The sequence below is a fragment of the Phocoena sinus genome, chromosome 15, assembly GCF_008692025.1.
Source record: "Phocoena sinus isolate mPhoSin1 chromosome 15, mPhoSin1.pri, whole genome shotgun sequence".
Classification (NCBI taxonomy): Eukaryota; Metazoa; Chordata; class Mammalia; order Artiodactyla; family Phocoenidae; genus Phocoena; species Phocoena sinus.
Genome location: NC_045777.1, coordinates 87158635 through 87167800, shown reverse-complemented (window position 1 = coordinate 87167800; position 9166 = coordinate 87158635). Strand labels below are relative to the sequence as shown.

At 66.0% G+C, this 9166-nt stretch overlaps 1 protein-coding gene across 1 annotated transcript in view; it reads left to right on the top strand.

Annotated features, from left to right (window-relative positions):
- The first annotated feature begins 204 nt into the window (after positions 1–204).
- Positions 205–9166, top strand: part of ELFN1 (extracellular leucine rich repeat and fibronectin type III domain containing 1) — a 68568-nt gene continuing 59606 nt past the window's right edge. Inside the window, exon 1 of the mRNA XM_032606192.1 lies at positions 205–316. The gene's annotated coding sequence lies outside the window, so the exon portion shown is untranslated. The remainder of the gene's footprint in view (positions 317–9166) is intronic.

Genomic DNA, 9166 nt, shown 5'->3' with positions numbered 1-9166 from the left:
CTCGCCACGCGCTGTCCCCGCCGCCGCCCCGCGCTCGCCCCGCGCTTGACGCAGTGAGCGCCGCAACCCGGCTCCCGCCGGCTCCGCTCCTCTCCCCGTCGCAGGCGGAGCCCAGCCCGGCGGGCTCCGGGAGTGGCGGGCAGGGCGCGAGGGGGAGGAGATCTGTCTGGAGCCAGCGAGGCCGGAGGAGGAAAAGCTGGAGGAAGGAGGGGAAGCCGCCGCCGCTGCCGCCGCCGCCGCGCTCCGGGGACCTGGGCGCGCGCGCTCCGCTCGCCCGTGACCGTGCCTCCGGCCCCTGGCCCGCACCCCGGCCCAGGTAGGAAGGGGCGTGTAGGGGAGGGTGCTGCGGCTTGAGGGTCGCTTCTACCGCAGCTGCAGGGCCAGCGGGTCCCAGCCCCTGGGGGAGGCAAGGAAGATGCTCTCCCAGGCGGCAGCGGGGGCGGGCGCGGGGTCCCCAGTGGCTCTCGCAGCCCGGGCCGCTCCAGTCCCCGCGCCGTGCCCTGAGCGTCCGCGCCGGGGCCGAGTCCCCTCGCCGGTGGGGCTTTGGTTGTGGCGCGTTGGGTCCGTCGGTCCTGGGCGTCCCCGCTCTCGGGTTCCGAGGCGGGCGCACTCGAAGTTAGCAGTCGCCGAGCCCCGGCTGGACAAACTTCCCTCCCCGACGCCGCGGCCCGAAGGCCCGGGACTCCGGACCCCTCGGGCTAGGAGGCGCCGCGGGGACCCCGAAACTTTCCTGAGCGCTGTGAGCACGAAGGGCGGGATAGGCAGGGATCGGGCTAGGGAGGTGGTCTTGCCTGCGAGGGAACAGTGGTAGCCGCGGCGCCCCAAGTTGACGCGGAGACTGCCCCCCATCTGGAGCCCCATCTTGTAGTCGAGGACGGGCAGGGAGCAGACTGTGGGCGCCTAGCCTTCGCACGGCCGGCGTGGAGGGAGCATTGCTCCGCCCCCCGCCGCTGGAGCCCTTGGAGGGGGTGTTACAGGACCCCCCCCACTTCAATCCGGTCCCCCGGCTCTGCCCGCCGCTGCCATGCTCGCGGGAAGGAGCCGGCTCCAGGCTATTAATAGGCGCCTATAACCCGCACCTGTCTCCGCCGGGGAAGCCGTGAAGCTAGGCTTGGCTGCGGGGTGTGGCGGGACCCCAGGCCCGGAGCTGCCCCCCGACCCTCATGGTCCTCATCCTGTCGCTCTTCCCTCCACGCCCCCCCGCCTCTCCCCTCATTCTTTACTCTCCGGTCTCGGGCTGTCGCCCCCCCCCCAACTTTTTCTCTTCCCAAACTGCATGGTGTGGCCTGTGACCGCCCAGACCGGCGCGATCCTAGCACAGCCCTCACCCGAGCCCTCCGGCGATGGGTGGGTGTGGGATCCCTGGGGCCGGACTGCCGGCGGTGAGCGGGAATTCCTGCCGAGCTCACACTGGTGCGCGGCCCATTCACCCGCCCCATCTGAGCGGCGGGGGTAGTGCGGTGGTCGCCGCGAGCAGCCGACGGGGTTCTGGAGAGTGAAGGGGACCCGCGAAGCTCCTGAGAGGGTTTTGGGGTGTAGCTACAGCCTCACGTGCAGGGAGGAGGCGATGTCCTGGTGGCCGCCACTCCAGCGTCGCCTGCGCGCACCCCGAAGGCCCAGGAGGACTCCATTTCCTCCCCCGCCCCCGGTCCACCCACCCCCAACACTCAGACCGGATCTTGAGTGGATTTGAGGATTTGCGGGACGGGGGACACGGGGTACTGGTTCCCGTCTCCCCGTCTGCAACACCCAGCCCCCAGGCAGCGGGGGGGGGGTGTCTTTGTCCCCAGGGCTGGCCGCGGGCCCCGCCCCCTCCTTCAACTCCGGGACCCCGACGCTCTCCAGCGCTCATTTGCTGCGCTCCAGCGATCTCCGAGCCTCGGTGAGGTAGGATCCGCATCCTTTCCCCCGCTCTGGGTCTGGGGGTGGGCTAGGGGGCGTGGAGCGCCGTTTGTGGTCCCTGACAGATGTCCTCGCGGCGGCGCCGGCGTCTCTGTAACAGAATTAATGACTTACACGCAGGCCGCCAATCGGCGCGGCCACGGGGGAGGGGCGACCCAGCTGAGATTCAGCGGACGAGGTCGCAGCCCTAAGGTGCAGCCTCCGCTTGGGGTGGGGGGTTCAGCGGCCAGGACCCGGAGTCCCGCCTTCCGCCCCACCTCCAATCCCCTGTGCCCCCAACTCTGCGATTTGCTCTCTGTGGGGCCGGCTCACGGATCCCCCGGGTGCCTGGACCCTCCCTGCCCCTCCCGTTGGCCTCTGAGCCCCTCCACAGAGCCCTAACCCTGGGCAGCCAATACTTGCCTGGGGGGGTGGGGCAGTGCCGGTGAGGGCGCTCTAAGGCCTCTGGCCTTGGCTTCTATGCCTTAGAGATGGGCTCGTAGCCCCTGGGCCTGGGGAGCAAGCAGCAGGAGGTCGGGATGTAACTCTAGGCAGGCCCTAGCTTGGTCCCTGGCATACCCCAGCGGCCCATCCCAAGCCAACCGGATCCTTCCTGAGCCCGAGCTGCTTGGCCAGCGTAGCCCTGGGGGAACCAGCCAGAAACGGGAGTCCGTCACCTCTGGCAGAGGCTTGCCTGGGAAAGAATGCACGGGAGCCTCGGCTCCCATGCATTCCCTGCACAGGGCTGGTGAGGCCAGAGGCTTGAAGGTTGATTTCTTGGACCTTCCAGGAGTGACCAGTGTCACTCTGGGGGAGGACCAGTTTCTCCCCAGTCCCAACTGCAGCTGTGGAGGGCCTCTTAGACAACAGGGAGGGGTAGGGGATCCTCTCACCAACCCCTCCATTCCCTGGTCCCCAGGCCTGGCACATCTGAGGCTTGCAGTATATGTGGTGATAGCCAGGGCCTGCCCTTGGCCTGAGGCCTGCTGGGACAAGGGTCCAGGTAGGAGGCAGCCCAGGGAGAAAGGCTGCAGCTCAGATGCCCCACACGGCCCCACTGCCTCCTTCCCTGTGCCTCACCCTGACCCCCGGAGCTGTGATACGTTTCTGGACATACCGCCCCCCCAGTACATAACCACGGGGCACCCTTGCTTTTGTCCTAGCACCCCCTTTATGGCTCTGAGGCACCCCCTCACAAGGGAGCCCCACCTGGCAGGCAGGAGGGGGCCACAAAGCACTAAAGTCCTAAATTCCCACCTGGCAGGGGGAGGGCAGCGTAGAGCCCACTCCCCACTTCCTGGCTGACCTTCCGTGCCCAGGTGGTGCGGGGCGAGGGGGATCTGCCGGTCCCTACAGGAGTCGCTGGTGCTGTGGGCGTTCATTCACATTCTCTCTCCGGTCCCCACACACTATAGGATTTATCTTGATTTGCTGTCTTTGAATTGAGTCAACTCTTTTGTATGCTCGGTGAATTGCCCAGCTGCTGGCGGGGAGCGGAGAGCGTGCCGGGGGTACTGAGGCCGGGAATCAGAGGCGGGCGGGGGACAGGAAGCGGGGAGGGGGCTGCGGGCGCCGGCGGGGACGAGTCAGGCTGCGCGGGGACACGAGCGGCCCGAGGTACGGGCCGGGCAGCCCACCCGGGCGGCCGGGGGCACCGCCGAGGCCTGCCCGGCCCCAGGGAGGAGCCCCGAGGGGCCAGGAGGCTCAGACCTGGGGGCAAAGCTGCCCTTCGGGCTCTGCTCCGGACCTGCTGTGTGACGTGGGGCAAGCCTCTGGGCCTCTCTGTAACTTGCGGAAAGGGGGCTTCCGCACACGCAGGTTGTGAGGGTCAAACTAAGAGGGAAGAGTGCGCCGAGCCTCTCGGAGTTTTCCCAGAGGTTGGGGTGAGTGAGGGAAGGAAGGGGGGCCAGGACTGGGGAGAGGGTGCCAGCCCTACCTGTCCGCCCCCCGCCCCTCACCCCCCCCCCAGCTCTCTGCCCCCGGATCCCTACCTTCTCCTAGGTGGGCCGGACAGCCGGGCCGAATCGGGTCCTGAGGACGCCCGGTCTTTGCTTAAAGGGGAGGGGTCGTGGGTGGCTCTTCCCGGCCACAGCTGTTGCGCGCTCCCCTACGCAGAGGGCGGCCCCGCCCCCACTCGGACGTGGGTGGAAGGGCTGGAGAGGGGCCGAGAAGGAACCCTCCTGCGCTTTCTAGTACCTCCCCCTCCCGCTGCCCTCCCCCTCCCCCTCCGCTCGGCGGCCGGAGGGCAGGAGCGCGGCCGTGAGGAAGCCGGGCGAGCGCAGGGGGTTCTGGAGGGAGGGGGGAAAGGGGAGGGCGCGAGACTCCGAGCCGGACTCGAGCAGGGAGGAAGGGGGGTGGGAGGGCGCGCGCAGGGGAGGTGCGCGAACACCAGCCACGCTGCCCGCGAGGCGAGGGGCGGGGCGGCGCGCGCGGATCGATGGGCGAAGCTGGGGAGGAATTTCAATCCCCGGAGCGAAGTTAGAGCTTGAAGGACGGCGGCGGTGGCGGCGGCGGCGGGCGCAGCCCCGGAGCGGCGGCCGGGCGAGCAGGTAAGTGCGGAGCCCGCGGAGCCCGAGTCCACGCGGGACTGGGGCCGAGCCTGGGCGCGCGGGAGTCCAGCCACTCCCGGGAGCGGCGCGGCGGGCCCCGCACCTCAAGTCGCCGGCGCGCTCTCCCTACGCCCCCCGGCCCTAGTGCGCCCAGGCCCAGCGCGCCCTCCGAGCGCAGCGGGCAAAGTTGGAGGAACTTGGCGGCGGCGGCGGGGAGAGCGGGGTCCTGGATAGGGGTACCGCTGGCGCCCCCGGATTGCCCCTGCCCCTCGCACAACTACTCCTCGCTAGGACCTGCCCCTTCCCCAGCACCTCTGCCCCCTCGTCGCCCCGCATCCCACCCTCGCCCAGAGCTGCTGCTCCCTGCGGTCGACCCGGCGCGGCCCTTGCCCTTCCCCAAACCTCCTCGGCCGAGGGTCCCTGAGCCCCGTCGGTGCCGGTGTCACCATTCCTGCCCTGTCTGCCCGCTCTCCGACGTTGCGCGCCTCCCCACTAGGCACCCCGGGACGGTCCAGCTTTACTCGGGGGAGGGGCCGCATTCTGCGATCGGGGAGCCAAAGCCCTGGCGTAGGGGTGGGGGCGGGGGCCTTTGCTAAGAACCTGGTGGATGTTCTCCACCCCTCCCCCACCTCGGACCCGTTCTCACTGTCATCACTTGGGGGAGGGGTGCCGAGCCTCCTTGCCCCAACCTGCCTCTAAGGACGCAGGTCCCCCCTTCCATCCTGTAAAATCCGCAGGTCACCTGCTCGCTGCTCAGGGTGGGGCCCCTTGCAGGTGTTCCCCCTCCAAAACAGACCGACAAGCCTCTGCCATCAAAACCAGACTCTTGCCGGCATCAGCTGTGTGACCTTGGGGCAGGTAAACCTCCCAGGGCCTCAGTTTCCAAGGCTGTAAAATGGGGGTACATTGAAAACGTGTGCCTTGTGGAGGGAGCATCACAGGGGAGGCTCAGCACAGGCAGGGCCCCTGGAGGCCTCTCCTCCAGGCGTGGGGAGATCAGGCCAGGTGAAAATGTGCGCCTTATGGAAGGAGCACCACAGGGGAGGCTCAGCACAGGCGGGGCCCCTGGAGGCCTCTCCTCCAGGCGTGGGGAGATCAGGCCAGGTTTGCAGCCCCAGCAGAGCCTCAGGTGTGAGCCATCTTCCCTGAGCCCTTGCTTGGATGCAGCTGGGTCTGCCTCTCTCTCTCTCTGTTGGGCTGGGGGCTGGGAAGAAAGCATTAACAAGATCTAAGATCTCAGGAGCCTTGGGGGCAGGAGCTTTGGAAGGCTGCAGGGCGAGGGGGGATACAAAGGTGGACTTCCCCAGTCTCCTCTCTCTCTGGGGGGGGGGGCTGTCTCCGGTGAGGCCCCAGCCCCAGAGGAAAGGAGCAAACGGGGCTTACGTTGGTTTGAAGCCACACATAGTCTCATGTTTCCTGCCCAGCCAGCCCCCTGGCCTGCACCCTGGGTCGTTGCAGCTTTCAACTTTTAATTGAACGAGCAATGGGGGAGACACACTCCCAACCTCATCTCAGGTCTGCATCCTGCTTCATCAGAAGAGGCAACTCAGAGGCAGAGGGACAAATTGCAGGTGGCCCGTGCGTCAGAGGGAGTGCCCACCTGCTCTCTACATTCGGGGGTTGGAGCCGGGCCGGGACCCCAGCACTTGGGTGCCTCACTTTCCTGGGCTCTTGTTAAGGGACGGCTGAACACGCCCTGGTCTCTGGGTCAGGAAGGTTGGCAGTCATACAGTCGGATCCTCTTGGACCCTCTCCTGCCAGCAGCTGTTCAGTCCCCCTGGCCACGGCAGCAGGCCGGCTGCCCGTGTATCATTTAGGATGACATAGCAGCCACAAGCCTGGAGTCCTGACTAGGAAAAGCAGGGATGGGCATCTTATCCTGAGACCTGGCAGATGTGGGCGGTGGGCAAGGGATGTGGTGGGCGCGTGTACCTGGGCCAGGGGATGAGAAAGCCTGATGTCCCTTCCCCAGAGCCCCACAGGAGTCCCTCTGGAAAGCTTAGCAGTTCTTCACAGAGCCTTTAGAAGCTGACGCCCGCCACCTGAGCTGGGGAGAGGCTGCTGCTCCCCCAACTTCCTACCCCCCAAAAAAAAACCCAGGTGGCCGGGGCCCCCAGGAGAAACTTGGACCCAGCAGCCCCTCTCTTAGACCCTGGGAATTTGAATCTAAATGTCTGCTTGTCAACATCACCTGCTCCAAGAGAGAAATTAGTGGGGCCAGAATCCTGACAGTGGCTTGGATGTCAGCAGGGTAACACGCGAGTGCCTGCCTGGTCCCGCGTCTGTGTGTGTCTCTAAGACACACACACACACACACACACCAGCTCTAGATTTCAGTGGGATTTCCTAAACACTCAGGAAACTCCTCAGATCCCTCGGGTCAGGGCCCCTACCCCTACCTTGCAGTCCCCATCCCCTTAGAGGCCCAGAGCCCATTAGCAGAGGACCCTGTTTCTGAGGGCACGTAGCAGCGGGAGAAATTTACGAGCAGAGGTGCTTGGACTGGGGTGTTCATATATCTCCGCAGGAAACAAACAGGCAGACCCCGTGGGTGCCTGGGCTGGTGGTGGATAATACACATTGCGGGAGGGCGCAGGATGAAAGATGCTGGTGACTGACAGGCAGGAGATAGATCTCCAGGGCCGGGTGATGGGGCCATAAATTTCCAGGCGTGCACCTGGAGCAGATGGTGGCATTGCTGCGCCGTGGACATTGGATACATTTGTCATCTTGCCAGCAACCCCCCCTCATGCCCCCTGCATCGCCCTTCCCTTTTTGTCTCCCGTCATGGATTCCGATTTCTTCCAACAGAAGCTTGGGTGTCACCTGGCCTTGGGCAGGGCTCTGTTGGGGTGGCTGATGGTGGAGCTCATGCAGGGGACTGCAGCCCTGCTGTGGAAGGGACTTTGGTATCGTCCTTCCCAGGACCCACTGTACGGATGGGGGGACTGAGAGACTGAGGCCAGAGTGGGGTGGGGTACTGTCTGGGGATGCACAGTGAGTGGGAGCAGCGGGTGGCAGAGGGGCTCCTGTGCCCCTGCTGTGTTGGTTCAGTTCTGGTATTTGAGCAGGGCAGGCCAGCCTCGGACACTGCCAGGTACCCTGTGTCAGTGGGCGACTACGTAGGTGAGCAGGAAGTGGGGCGGCGGGTGTGGACACTCACCTCCTCTTTCTGGCCTGCCTGTCACCCTCCACCTGCCCTGCCTGTGTGTGGCTTTGCCGAGCTCTCCCGGGGAGGGGGAGGAGTGGGGTAGGAGAGACCACCTGGGACCCAGCAGCCACATGGGGGCAGCAACCGAGGCTCTTGGCCCTCTGAGCTGGAGGGTCCCGAAGGTTATCCAGCAGACGTGTTGAGGGTCCGCTGCGTGCTCTGCTGGGGTCTGGGGATGAGACTGTGTGAGGCCCCGGCAGTGGGGGGCTTGTGTCTGGGCTGGGAGACAGCCGACAGACATGAACACACAAGTACATGTACACCATCCTTCCCAGTGGAGGTCAGCCTGTCTGGCCCCATCTTTCAGAAGGGTCCAGCATCACCCAGGGTCACACGGCAAGCACGTCACGAGGCTGAGGCTGGAATCCTTCTGGGAGCCAGGCCTAGGCTGGCCTCGGGCTTAGAACAGAGGCTGGGGGCAGTGGGGGGCCCCAGAAGGGCCTGATAGCCTCCTTAGGGGGTCAAGAGGGGGCTGCGTGCTCTGGGCCCTGGGGACTGAGGAAGAGCTGTGGAGAAACTGAGTCACCAAGGCTGGCCTGGTGTCTGAGCACTGGGCCCCGCCTGCCCCCAGGCCTCTCCTAATGGCGTCTGCCACCCACCCTGCAGCCGAGACTCCTGGGCTGTTCCGTGCTGGGAGACCCCGAGTCTCTGACTCATCCCTGCTGGGGCACCTCCCTTCCTGTCCCAACAGTGAGCCTTAGTTGCTAAGAATTTGTGGCCAGTCTGGCCCTCGGGGTTCCCCACCCCGTGAGTGGGCCCCAGCTCCTCCTTGGGGGGCTGCTCTGTCCCAAGCATGGGGGCTCCCAGAAGACGGGGTCCGGTGGGCCCTTAAGCATTTAGATGATCTGGGAGGAACCGGCCCCCCAGATCACCAGCAGGGGCCGGGAGCAGCAGAAGCTGAGGTGCTGACCTGTAGAAGGGGATGAGAAGAGAGGGGCGTGGTCTGGGAGCACCCAGCAGCCCCTCCCAGCCGTCAATGTGGGGCCATTGAACTTGGTGGAGCCTCTGACTCAACCCCTCCATTAAACAGATTGGGAAACTGAGGACCAGACAGGACAGTGACAGCAAGCCCGGCTCAGCCCTGCTCCCGCGCTCTGCCGCCCCGCCTTGGAGAGGGCAGGGGGTCTTTTTAGACCCCCCCTCCTTGCCTGGCAGGTGGGGCCCCAGCGGCCCCGTCCTCAGCTCTCCAGCCTCGGGGGAGGGTGTGCATGCAGTGGACCAGCCACGTTCCACCCCTGCTGCCTCTGGGCCCACATTGGTCCGTGCCCCTCTTTAACACTGTCCCCCTACCCCCAAGCACAACTCTACAGCCCCCCCCCCCCCCGGTCCCCCGCTCCAGCGGCTACTTCCATAGAAGAGCCGGTTGGATAACAAGCATCTACGAAGCCCCCGCCGTGTTGAGAGCTGTCCAGCAGTGCTGGAGAGGTGGACGGCACGACAGACGGCCCAGGGTCTGACCCTGAGAGTGAGCCACTGCGCCCCTGCATTGGAATGCGGTCGGGTCCAGTCAGAGTCTCCCTCGGGC